This window comes from Serinus canaria, chromosome 5, assembly GCF_022539315.1.
Source record: "Serinus canaria isolate serCan28SL12 chromosome 5, serCan2020, whole genome shotgun sequence".
Taxonomy (NCBI): Eukaryota; Metazoa; Chordata; class Aves; order Passeriformes; family Fringillidae; genus Serinus; species Serinus canaria.
In genome coordinates this window covers 22862461-22874780 of record NC_066319.1, presented here as the reverse complement: position 1 = coordinate 22874780, position 12320 = coordinate 22862461, and the positions used below count along the sequence as shown (strand labels likewise).

At 36.1% G+C, this 12320-nt stretch overlaps 1 protein-coding gene across 6 annotated transcripts in view; it reads left to right on the top strand.

Annotated features, from left to right (window-relative positions):
- Positions 1-12320, top strand: part of FUT8 (fucosyltransferase 8) — a 96488-nt gene that overhangs the window by 21346 nt on the left and 62822 nt on the right. For 3 of the 6 annotated variants that reach the window (XM_050975392.1, XM_050975391.1, XM_018907775.3), the window contains exon 2: positions 247-323. The gene's annotated coding sequence lies outside the window, so the exon portion shown is untranslated. Of the gene's footprint in view, positions 1-246; positions 328-12320 lie in introns of all 6 variants that reach the window. The other 3 variants (XM_050975396.1, XM_050975394.1, XM_050975395.1) reach the window with 1 other exon arrangement.

Genomic DNA, 12320 nt, shown 5'->3' with positions numbered 1-12320 from the left:
TGATAACTCCAAAGTAAGATGTTGTTTAAAACAGTTTTTTCTTCACTGAAAGAGTTTAAAAGATATGTATTTATGAATTTATAAATTTTATGAATTTAAAAGATATGTAGGTGTGGCTCTTAAGGACATGGTTTAGTGTTAGACTTGGTAGTGGTAGCTTTATGGCTGGACTTGATCTTCAAGGTCTTTTCTAACCTAAATGATTCTGCGATAAAAACTAATGAGCTTTTCCTCTTCTACTTTCAGAGACTTGCCTATGCCTCAAAATGAAAGTGAGGAAGAAGAATCCCTGGAAGTATTAATTTGAACAATAATTTTTGCTTGTAAGTAAGTACTTCTCATTCTTTGTGATGTTGCCTTTACAATTGAAAACTGCTCTTCTGATGATAAGACTTTGTCAGCTGAGAAGAGGAAACTTTGCAGAAGAGAGGTCAGGTCCTTCACTTTTCAGTGATCACTGGCAAAACGGGTCAATCAGATACCCATTTCACCTTTTGTTTCTCCTTACATTTCTCTCCATTTTTCTCCCTTCTCCTCTTTGCCTCTTTGCTTCTCAAAGAGAAATTCTTTTGTAGGTTCATTATGTACCCTCTGTCTTACATACAAAATCCTGTATTTCTGGGCCCTTTCCATCTGTATTGCAGATATTACACGTATTTCTCAGAGGTGAGCTGTACTTCTGCAGAGGCTGGGCACAGGCCCTACTCCATGAAATTTTTCAAGAGTTGTAAGCAACTAAGCTGCTGTGGGTGGAAAGTATTGTGTGCTCTGGGTATCCCAGATGCAGTGCTTCAGATTCTTATGGTTTTGAAGGTCTGTGCAAGTACCATCATAGTCATGTTTGAGGACACATTATTTTTTATTGAAATACAAGTTAGCAGAAAGGTAACTCTTCATTTCACAGAAGAATGCTTAAAGAATGAACTTCACTGAAATATGAATCTGGGTGTGAACTTGGAAACCAAGAATATTATGACATTATTCTTTTTTCGATGCAACTGTAGAAAAGATTGTTATGATCAGTATTCTTAACTATGATAAGAAAGTTGTGAAAATTTCTTAAACTTCCACAATTGAACAAATTAGACTAAGAGTTCAAGTAAATTTGTTGCAGATTTGATGCTTTTATAGTTCACCCAACTTCACTAGTGGCTGTCAAGCTGGCGACATCTAAAGTGCTCTAAATTATTTTGACTTATTTTGTGCATATATAACTTTAAATGTACTGTGATATTGTAAGAGTTTAATGGATGGTTTATTAAAAATAAAAAAAAAGAAAAAAGTGGGATTTCAAATAATGTTCTAGGGACCTTCTGACCAGGCCATGATAAAGAATGTGGTGATAGCTTTCCAAGTGTGTCCAGGGTTAGCTGTTGTGACTTCTTCCTGTTGGTGAGAGGACTTGTTTCCATTTCCTGAACCCGGCTTTCTTCTCTGTCTGACTCCTACTGAAATGAGTTGCCTGATTTATCTCACAAATCCAGAGGAAAGGTTTTATTTCTTGGCTTTTGGGATGGATCAGCTCAGATGACTTTTCAAAAAAGTGTCCAAATGGTGCAGAAGAAGCAGAGATACTCTGCCGGCAGGAGAAAAGTGTGGCCATGTAGGAACTTGTCCCTTCAGGCAGCTGTCAGTGGACTTGCCCAGCAGTTTGTGGTAATGCTCTCTTGAAGTTGTTAGGCTGGGAGTACATGATTTGGCTTTGGAGAAAAACAGGCTTCTGTGGATGCTTCAGACTAGAAGTGGCTAATGTTGCCAGATCCCTGCTAGCCGTTGCAGTTTGTCAGAATGGTTTATTGATATGGAGTAGAAACAATGATTCAGATGGAAAAAAAATCTTAGCAGGTAACTAGGGAATCTGTAACTGTTTTTCCCCCACTCCACACTCCAGCTCTCCAGCCCCATGTGTAGTATCTGTGTGCTGCAGGCTCTGAAAGTGAATGAAAAGTAGGAGAACTTTCATGACTTCTCAAAACCTCACTTGTAGTCAGAATTGGCTGGTCCCTTGTACATGATGTTATGTAATAGAACAATTTGTAACTTGATTTGAAGTTTTGTCAATTAAAATCTGTTTCCTTGTGAGAGCCTGCTTGCAGGCATGCATGCATATGTAATCACCTACTTTTGTGCTTCCTGTTGTCCTGTGTTCACACTAACTTGCTTTGTCCGGAGCTGTGGTGATGGTTTGACTGTCTTTAGCAGAGATGTCTGTCTTCCTTTCTTTAGCAAGAAAGAGGCACAGTGTTTGAGAACTGCATGAAACCTCTTCTTGCCTTTTCTGTTTGGTTTGTGTGGGAGGGTAATTAAAAGGATTTGAGCAGGTCTATAAACTGCAGTGCCTGGGGCTATAGTTAAGCCAGTGGTTTGGTATATGCATTGCTCAACTGCTGAAGGAGGTTAGCAGTGGAGGAAAGCTGATTTGGGCTCGGTGTCTAGGTAAGATCTAGGTAGTGCTGGTGGGTTGAGACAGGTAACTAAGCACTACAGTGAGGTGATATCTTCCCTGGAATATGTGATTATGCAATCCATGGATTGTGTTGGATTCATGCTTCCAGTCAGATCTTGTAATAAGCTGCATTTGGAATTATTTTCTGCTGTCAGAGTATGGCTTGGGGACACTGTAGTATCATCCATATACTTATTCGATATTTTTTCCTGATTCTTTTCAGATATAAAAATGTTTCCATGGTAGCCTTTCCTTTTTTTTCCCCAAATCATATTTCACGCTTAGTCTAATCCATTCCATCTTTGAACTGCTGTTCTGTAGTTTGTTGAGAAATAAAGATAAAATCAACATTTTTTATTGCATTCTAAAACACTTTCTGATCCTTTCTCAGATATTCTGTAAGTTAGATTAATCTGCGATGGCTTTTCAAGATAAACTAATCTCTGGATAAGGCCTGTATATCTTGAGTTTATTTATTGTAAGGGCACCTAAAATCTCAGATACATATTCTCTGTTTCTACGTATTTAAATAGATCAGTGTATGATTCCGGATGGAAAATACCTTTTCAGGAGGGTATGCTGCTGATTTAGCCCTGCCATTTTATTAGAACTGTCTCTCCGTGGTTCTGGAGTATTGCTGATCTTACTTGCTACTTTCCCTCTTGCCTGAGGATCAGCAAAGTCTGTTTCTTGTTCTAACACTTGGCTTCAGCGTGCTCTTCTATCCTGGTAGGCAATTGGCTTGGATTCTTCTTTGAAAGATTGCTTCCTGCTCCTCTGTCTCTTTGTTAAAAGTGTGTTCTAGATAAGTCATTTCTGATGCAGAGGCACAAACAATATTCTTTTATGTTTTTCTTTTCAAGAAAAGAGGATGCTAATGGATCCATTGACACATGTTTACTGCAGTGGAAAGTGCTACAAGGCTGAGACACTGCAGAGAGGTTGGAAGATTGGAGGAGGATTTAACATGAAGCAAGAACTTAGAATGATCAGAGGGAAATGGAATTCAAGCCATTAAGGGCAAACTTAAAATCCTGATTTTAAATTAAAGAAAAAGAAAACAGGGGAGTCCAGGATAAGGAATGGCTGAGAGTTCTGAACAAAGAAATTGATGGTTAAGAGCAACCTTAAATCAAGAATATCAGTAGTTGTAAGAATGTAACATCACACCAGGATGAATAAATGAAAGTGCTGTCATACAGCACTGTAAAACTGATGTAGACCTCTCTGCACAACATGGGGTAGAAATGGAGTCAACTAGGTCATTGTGTCCAGTTTGGAACCATGCACTTAATGCATGCCAAGAAATCAGAATTATCCTGCTGAATTGGAGAGTCTAGGAGAAAATAGTATTGAAAGTATAATGTTTCATCCAAGACCTGTGAGGAGAGGTTGAAATAATAAGAGGCTGATTAAGGAGCAAAATTTCCCCCCCCCCCTTAATTGTCTATCTCTTGTGAATGAAACATAGGGAGAACAGGTTTTTGCAAATGATGCTGAGAAGGAGCATAGGATCTCTTTCTGCATATTGCAGTATTTCTTATTTAGTTTTTTTTTTTTTTAATAAATCTTTCAATGGACCAAGTAACATTTTATCTCGAATGCATCTAAGTTTAAACTTAAATAGTTCAAATCTAAAACATCAACTGAAAACTCGAAAAAAACTGGACATGATAACCTGGTAGATATTATTTGGCTCTAAATTAGTACTATTTTTACAGTGCCTGAAAAGCCAAATTTCAAATACTGCTGGTAGTCTGTGCCTTTTAAAATGTCTAGGATTAGTCTGTTACATGAAACTAAACTTTTGTAATGACAAATTGTTTAACGGGACAAGATCAGAGGAAATAGCCAGGCAAGAAGTTTCCTGCTTCACAAGCTCTTTCAGTTAAATAGGTGAGGATTTACATCCCAGGGTTTTAAAAATTTTGTTTATAGTATGAAATACAGAGAGGTAGTGTATGTGGGATAAATGTATCTGTGAGTTACGATTTTTTATTTAATATTATAATTTTTAGATGAAATGGTAAGAGGGGGTGATAGTCTTGCACACTTTTTGCTGTTGAGCGAAAGAAGTTGTACTTGTCATGCAGAGGACAAGATGTGGATAAGTGTCAAGGTGACATCTATAGTATAGAAGTATTCTGCAGTTGTTTTGGCTTTGCTTTTTTTTAAATGATGTAATTATACTACATTGATAATTCAGTACTTCTTTATAGTTTGAATTATATTAAATAGTGCCTAATAAACACATCTGAAACTGGCAGATCCTGTTAGCATAAGAAAATTTTCATTTAATTGTTTTTGCACTTCAGTCTTGGTGGGGTTTTTTTGTCACTTCTTTTGTTCTTAAACAAATATTGAAATAAGCCTAGTCTAAGGGGAATGAGAAAAATTTCATGTTTGCCAGTATGTGGAAAAAAAATCTAATCAAGACAGAGGTTAATTGTAGGGTGATTCACTTGAAACTGATCCTAATGATACTGTCTTAATGAGATTGATTTTGCCTAAGCATATTTGTCATAACTCATGTTAACTGTATTAAAATTGGTTAATGGATCCAAAAACCTGTCAGTAAGGGGGGAACTTTCAAACTCTAAGGAAGGCTCCCTCTTTGCTACATGGCACGAGGTTCTTGGTCATTGGCTTTAGCTCTTGGGAAGAATACATTGCTCCTAATAAATGTCTAAATTTGATAGAAAGAGATCACTAACTGTTAAATTGCTTGGCAAGTTGAACTGGAAAGTATTTGGATAGAGCCAAATGTGTGATCTCAGGTCTAGAGACCAATATTGTAGATTGCACTTATGGATTAGAGACAATGGTTTTGAATAACACAAGCAGTAGAAGGGATGTAGGGGAGGTGATATTAACTGCTGTATACAATATTAATGGGCTGTGGTGAGTGTCTAATGGTTAGTTTGGGGTTCCTAAGATTAGTCAGAAATAGTCTTGAGAGGTTTAGAAGAGAGCTGTAAAAATGCAGGTTCTGGGAAAGTATATCTCATTTTAGAGATTTAAGAAGCTTGTTCTGGTAAAGTGTTACTTGAGCAGTTTTGAAGATTTGAACTTTAATCCTAAATGAAAGGGCTATGGTGAGAGCTGAAAACAGATGTTTGGTAACTAAGTAGGTGAGCAATTTATGTGGGAATCATTTGTTCTCATTTTCTCTTTTAATCATGGATGGTTTTAGTAAAAACGTGTGCCTTTTCTTGGAGAACGTGTGTGGTCTGATGCGAGAAACAGGAGAAAGTGTGTGATCACTGCATCACAAAGCAAAGATGTATTAGAGTGCAGCAAGACAGTATAGCAGAAAATACACATTAGATGGGGAAAAAGCAAGGATTGCCATTGGGTTTGCAGATGGAGCTGAGACCTCATGTTGTGGCTTGGGAAACTAAGATATTACAGACTGCTGTGGAGCAATCCCAGTCCAATTCTGGGTGCCCAATTCCCCTCGGGAGCAGGCTGTTAATATACCCTCACCCAAGTCAGCCTCTTACTGGTAACATTTTTGTCAGAAATACTATGTAAAATAAAATGTATCACAGTAAAAGGAATATAAATCTGTGACATCCATCCTTGTCTCAAGGCATTACCAGCTCCTTTTCTGCCAAATGCATTTTCAGGCGTCGTACTGAATCTTCTCATGCAGTAGCTGTATTACTCCTTTCTCCTTGCTAGATGGTGTGTAGATTTTTCACCTGTTGAGCTGATGGTAGAATCCTTCTGAGTGAATGTTGGCTTTGCAACTCTTCCACTGAACATGTTCCTTTCCAGGAAATATGCTAATGTTTTCCAAAGTTCTTTCTCTAAAAGACTGCTTTTTGCACCTTCCTTCCCAACCATATTAATATTAGTATTAATATTCTTTTTTTAATTTTTAACCATGGAAAAGTACTCCTTTCCCCTCTAAACTTAAGATTGGCTTAGGAAGGCAGAACTGCTGTATATCTCTCTTGATTCTTCGCAGTGTAGAAATTCCCTTGTGTTAAAATGTGCATTTTTCCTGCATGTTACAGTTGCAGTGCTGGGCAAAGGTCATGTTTTTAGTGCCTCTAAATGTGTGAGAATAGCACATTTACTATTTACTTTATATTTCCCTTCAAGCAGATAGTAGTCTGGAATTGCATGCTTCTGGAGGGCAATGTTTCCATTTTGTGCCATTGTCAAATGACTTGGATTGTGTCATCAGCATTATGTGCAGTTGTGTTTGGCATGAACATAGTGTGAAGGGTGCAAGGAGATTGCTGTTTGTCCTGTAACTGTAAGAACTTACGGCTACAGGAGTTACAACTCCGTGCTTTTCTCACAGACCCGAAAGCACCACTCAGCACTGTGCAGGTGGTCAGTGAACACTTGCAGCAGTTGATGGTTTTTGTGCACCATCTGTGTCATGCATCCTTTCTTCTTGATTATCTTCAATGTGTTTTGGTAGTTGCTGAAGTAAAAAAAAATGGAAAAATTATGTATGCTATTGTTACATGTTCATAACACTCCTCTGAGAAGAATTGATGTATCTTCTGGAGAGTGCCTGAATGAAAACTGGTCTGATGAGCCACATGTATTTCATAGAGGGGACACTAAAAAGCCACTAATGAAGTTGTGGGAAGTGGACTCTTGAGTCCTCATAATTTCCTGAATGCTGTGATTAGCATCCCACAGAGCATTGTAAAACAGTTCATTAATCATAGTCAGTGACAGAGAAGGCTCTGGAATGTCAGCTGTATTGTGCACCTTTCTGTGGTTACAAGATCTCGTGAACAGGGGCCAGGATATTTACAAAAATAAGTATATGTGTGCTGTGATGGGCCACTCTTAGAAGCAGTATGACAATTAATGCTTTCTGGAATAAAGAATAAATGGAATAAAACTTCTTCTAGTGTAGCAATACTATTAGAATAGGTTCTTAAGTAATTTTGCTAAAAAATATTTTATGATCTTTGTATTTTTCTGTTACTAAAACATTTCTGTTTTGAATGAATGTTCATATTAAAAATTCTTGCACTAATTTTGTCCCACTGGTTCCATCCAAACAATTCATCTAGTTGTTTTCAGTTGGCTGATCTACATGTTTTCTTATAATTTTATAACATCCTAGTATTCCAGGTATTCCAGGAAACTAATTTACATATATCTGGAATCTCTGTTTTTCAATTAATAATTGTTGCTGTTAACTAATATGTATTTCTTAAAATGTGTTCTGATGTAAAATGATCTGTATGATGAATCTGAGTTACTAAGCTCCATTGGATGGGAAAAATTAATGCAGATATTTTTGGAAGTTAGTTTGCAAAAACTGAAAATGGAACATTCATTCTACATCAGTGCTACATTGTTTATTTGAAATGGTATATTTCTGAAAACTGTTCCAAAGCATAAACTTGAAGTCAAAAGTCACTAAATCAGAAGTATTCCACTGATCCCTAGATTTTTCAGCTAGCAGCTTTTATTTAGTTTTGGCTCTTTAGTCCGGGTAGCAATATTCCAGAGAGTGTTGTTAGGATACGACAAGGGAAAAGTAGTCTCAGAGTTTGGGAGAATTTTCCAGCAGCATATATTAGAGTGGGCTTAATGTTTTGGTGTCTCACTAGCAGGGAGCATGGCTTGAAGCAAGGTCAAGAAAATGGATAACTTGAACTCTGTTCAGAAAATTAGTGGAATATAGTTCATGCATTCTAAAGGCTTCAGAGAGTATTTTAACATAAGCTTTCCACATCTTGTTCAGCTTTTTTTCTTCCATGTGCCTTTTTGGAGCACTGATCTTTCAGTCTTGAGCTCTGCAAATCCCTTAAATTTGGAAGAACTTGAGGGTTTTTCCATTCGTCTTCTATTGCCTGCTTTTCATTTATTCCTTTGCATCAACTTTTTCATAACTGAGTAACTGTAATGGTTGTAAATGTGTCATCTAGAGATGGAGTGGATGGCAGAGAGAATGGGATCTTTTCCTGGTCTGTGCCAAATATAATGAGTAGGTTATGTGTGCTTTCCTAAAAATACATGCATTTTCTCCAGATCTCTGTGCACTGAGACTCAAATCTCTTCTGTAAAGAAGCATCAGAAAAATTAATTGATAGCTTGATACAGAAAGTAATCAGAACTTTGATGCAATTCAGTGCTCCTGTGCATGTCTGTGCTCTTTCCATGTAGTTGCTCACTAAGTCATGGCCAACTACTTCTGTTGCTGTCTTGTATTTCAACAGTATTTTAAACTCTGCCATTTCTTTAGACATGTTAGGAGCATATATCCATATGCACACAGAAAATAATTTTTAAATTTTTTTTTATCTATGCCCTTTTTAGCAGTCATAGTATGAAGAATATTTTTTCCTGTTTTCTGTTTTGTTCACATCTAGAGTACTTTTTCTAAAATGTAATTTATTCTGGTACTCTGCTTCAGGATGTAACTTTTTTTGGTCTAATTCCTCGCCTGTTCTGATGAGTAATCAAGTGTTTCTTTCATCTGGTAAGATTGTTGTGTTTATGAAATGATTATCTTTCTTCAGCTGCTAAATTTCTCAATTCTGTTTCTCCGAGTATTCAGCGTTCTTCAAGGCAAGAAGAATTTTACCCTTTTTTTTCCTCTGTTCCTCTGTCCCAGTCCATGCAATCAAATTGTGGAGGGGATTCTAGACTTTTTTGCTGAGCCTGTTTTTATCTTTCTCCACCTGTCATTTAATTAGACAAGATTAAGGAATGAAGTATAAAAATGCATTTTTCCTAAGCAAACAGGGAAGACAAATTATTTCATAACAAGCTAATAACCAGATAATTAATAAAATATTGTGGATTTTTTTAATATAAAATATATTATTTTTGTAATTATTTCGATGAATTAGTTAAAAAGTGGTTGTGGCAACATAATGTTTTTCTTTATTTATTGTCATAATTTATTCCCATTGCCCCATTTTCTTGCTGAGAAGTCTCCTCAAACATTTTAAAATAATGATTCTCATTTCTAGAAAGCTCAGAACCGTAAGTTAAGAATGTTTTGGCAGTGTGTGATTGTAATGATATATCAATTTTCATGCCTTTTTATTGGTATCCTAACATTCAGTGTGTTTGATCTATAATTTTTTTGGTCAAGCAGAGAATATCTGAGAGAATGGGGCAGGAGAGAAGAGTCAGCTCAACATCTAAAAATTTAAAGTGTCCCAAACCAACAAGCAATCATACTAAAAAAAAAAAAAAAAAGAAAAGAAAAAAAGAGAACAAAAAAATATAAAAACCTTAGCCAAATTGTTCCAAAAGTCTGTGTTGCACGTGAGAAACCTTTGTCAACAGCACTGCAAAATGATGGCCCACATTGCTCCTTGTAAATGTGACTCCTTCAAAGGTTACACCTTCACCTTAGTTGGCCGTGTGTCTGTACTAGGATCAGATCCTTCCCATGGCATGTGTAGAGCTGACTGCCTCGTGTAACTCTGGCTTCTGTGGGTCCCGATACCGGGAAACCGGGAGGTGCTGTGCCTAATGGAACCTCATTTTACAGGAATCCTGAAGATGGTCTTTGAGCTAAAAGATCTCTGAGTTTAACTCCTGTTAAACACAGCCACAAAAAGAGTTATTTGAGGTGTGTTCAAGTATGGTGTGTTGAAGAAGAGCCAATGCAGAGGTGACCTGATCAATAAACTAAAATTAAATTGCCTGGTTTTGGCAAGGCTCTTCAACAATTGCTTTTAGAAAAATGAAATTTTGGGGAGAAAAGAGAAACAGGGTTTTCTTTGTGAATTTGTAACCCCATAATGGAATAGAAAAAAACAGAATATATTGTTATTTTCATAATGGTAGCAGTGTAATGCAAGGTTTCATCTTATCCTGCTCAAGGGCCTGTGCTGGGTCATGTGTACTTCATCATAAGAATAAATTGTCTGGAAATAGACAATAGACTCTATTTGAAATAGAGTCTTCTGACCTTTTCTGGATAGAACCTTTATAGGAAACTTCAGCATTATGGTTATGATCAAATAATCTTGGCATAATGTTTACATTTTAATATTTTTTTCGTGTGTGTGCTTCTCTAATATAGATAGGGAGTGAAGGAAGTTGGAAGTGAGTACATATTTAGATTTGGGAAGAGCTCTTCCTATGGTCAGGTAATGAATAAAAATTCTGAGTGGTAGTAAATGAACTTGTGCATGTAGCATTCCATGAAGATATATGTTATGTGTTACTTGGTACAGTATGTCTCGTAATGGATCCCTTTAAAGCACATCATGGTTGTGTGTGAGGGTTTTTTTTAATACCAGTGTTGAATTTTCGATCACCCTTTGAAAGTCTTAAATTTTCATCTACCATCATTGCTGTTCAAAACAAGGTATACTACTAGTGTATTTAAAATATGTACTCCACTGCATGCTGTTTTAAAAAAGCTTAATTTCTTTTGTATGGCTCAAATGAATAAAGATCTTAACTCTGGATCCAAATTATTTATTTCTTTCTAGAACCAGCTGTGTAACTCACAGTGAGATAAACACAGTGTATGAAATTTCTCTTCTGTCAGTTGTTGCATAGAGAGTTTTTCCTAGGGAAGTCTTATGAAATTAACTAATAAATATTTAACTATTTATAAGTGGTGTTGTATCGAAGTGGGAAGTAGTGCTTCTTTTTATATATCATTAGGGAACCTTTTTATAATGGAATATGTTTCTGTGAAATAATGAGTAAATGTTTACAACTATAAATTATATGCTTACCACTCTGTTGTTTTTCAAAAGAAAACAAGAATATTTTGCTACATATCTGGTATTTGAAAATTAGCTAATTTAGCTAATAAACACATCCTGGGCTAGTGCAGTAACAGGATGTGAAATTTTTTAATAAATGTCTGGTTACTCTTGACTGTCTTTTCCTCAATATTGCTGTCTTTAATATTGATTTGAAATGTATTTAGTAAGTAGATAGCAAAATTCATCTTGCTGTCATATTCTGGTAGCTGTTTTGTAAAGTTTCATTTATTTAAGAAAGCTTACATCAGTTTTAACCCCCTGATATAAGGAAACTGATGTCCATCACCACTGTGCTTTGGAAAAGTGGTGGCTATGTTGTGAAGTAGAATATCTTGCAGCCAGGCCTGTAAATATTTTAAACTGCTAAAGAATTCTACTGACCATAGCAAAAGACTTATCATTCACTTGTGTTGAACAAACACTGTGGTAGTGAGAGACAGGATAGCAATGCCAGTAGTAATAAGTGGTGCTGCTGTAGGTGAAAATGAAAAGCACAGCATTCTTGTTTAACCTTGGTGTTATAATTTATTGAAGCAATTTATCACTTTGTTTTGTTCTGAAGTTAAAAAGGAGAAATGTTATCACAAAATTTTTGCACCTCTTCTGAAAGAAATTCAATGTGAATGTTCCTTCAGCCAAACATGCTGTTTAACTTCATCAAGGAAAAGGCTAAAGTTTTACTCCAAATAAATTTAGTGGCAGCTACTAACAGTCCTTAAGTCATTTACAGGGAATTAATCACCACCTGAAAAGCTGGCTGAACAGACCATAAAACTTATTTTCAAAGGAACCATATTAGTATTACATTTCAAGTTGGTGCCTTTATGAAAAATCTAAAAACAGCAAATATATGTGGTCCAAGATTATTTAGGTTTATATCAAATTTTAATTAACTGTGAGCAGAGGAGACAGATTTAGAATTGCATCTGAGATACTGTAATGATATTTTGATTCTCATGTCTTTGCAAACAAGTCAATGTTTGCAAGTTATAGAGGTTGAGAGAAAGAAAATTGTAAAATACAGGTGGTATTGCAGACTGAATTTTACAGATTTAAAATTTACAATTGTTTACAGGTGGTAAAGTGCAATCAGAATTTTGGTGGCTGTTTAATTCAGTCTCTATGAAAGCACATGTATATGCAGC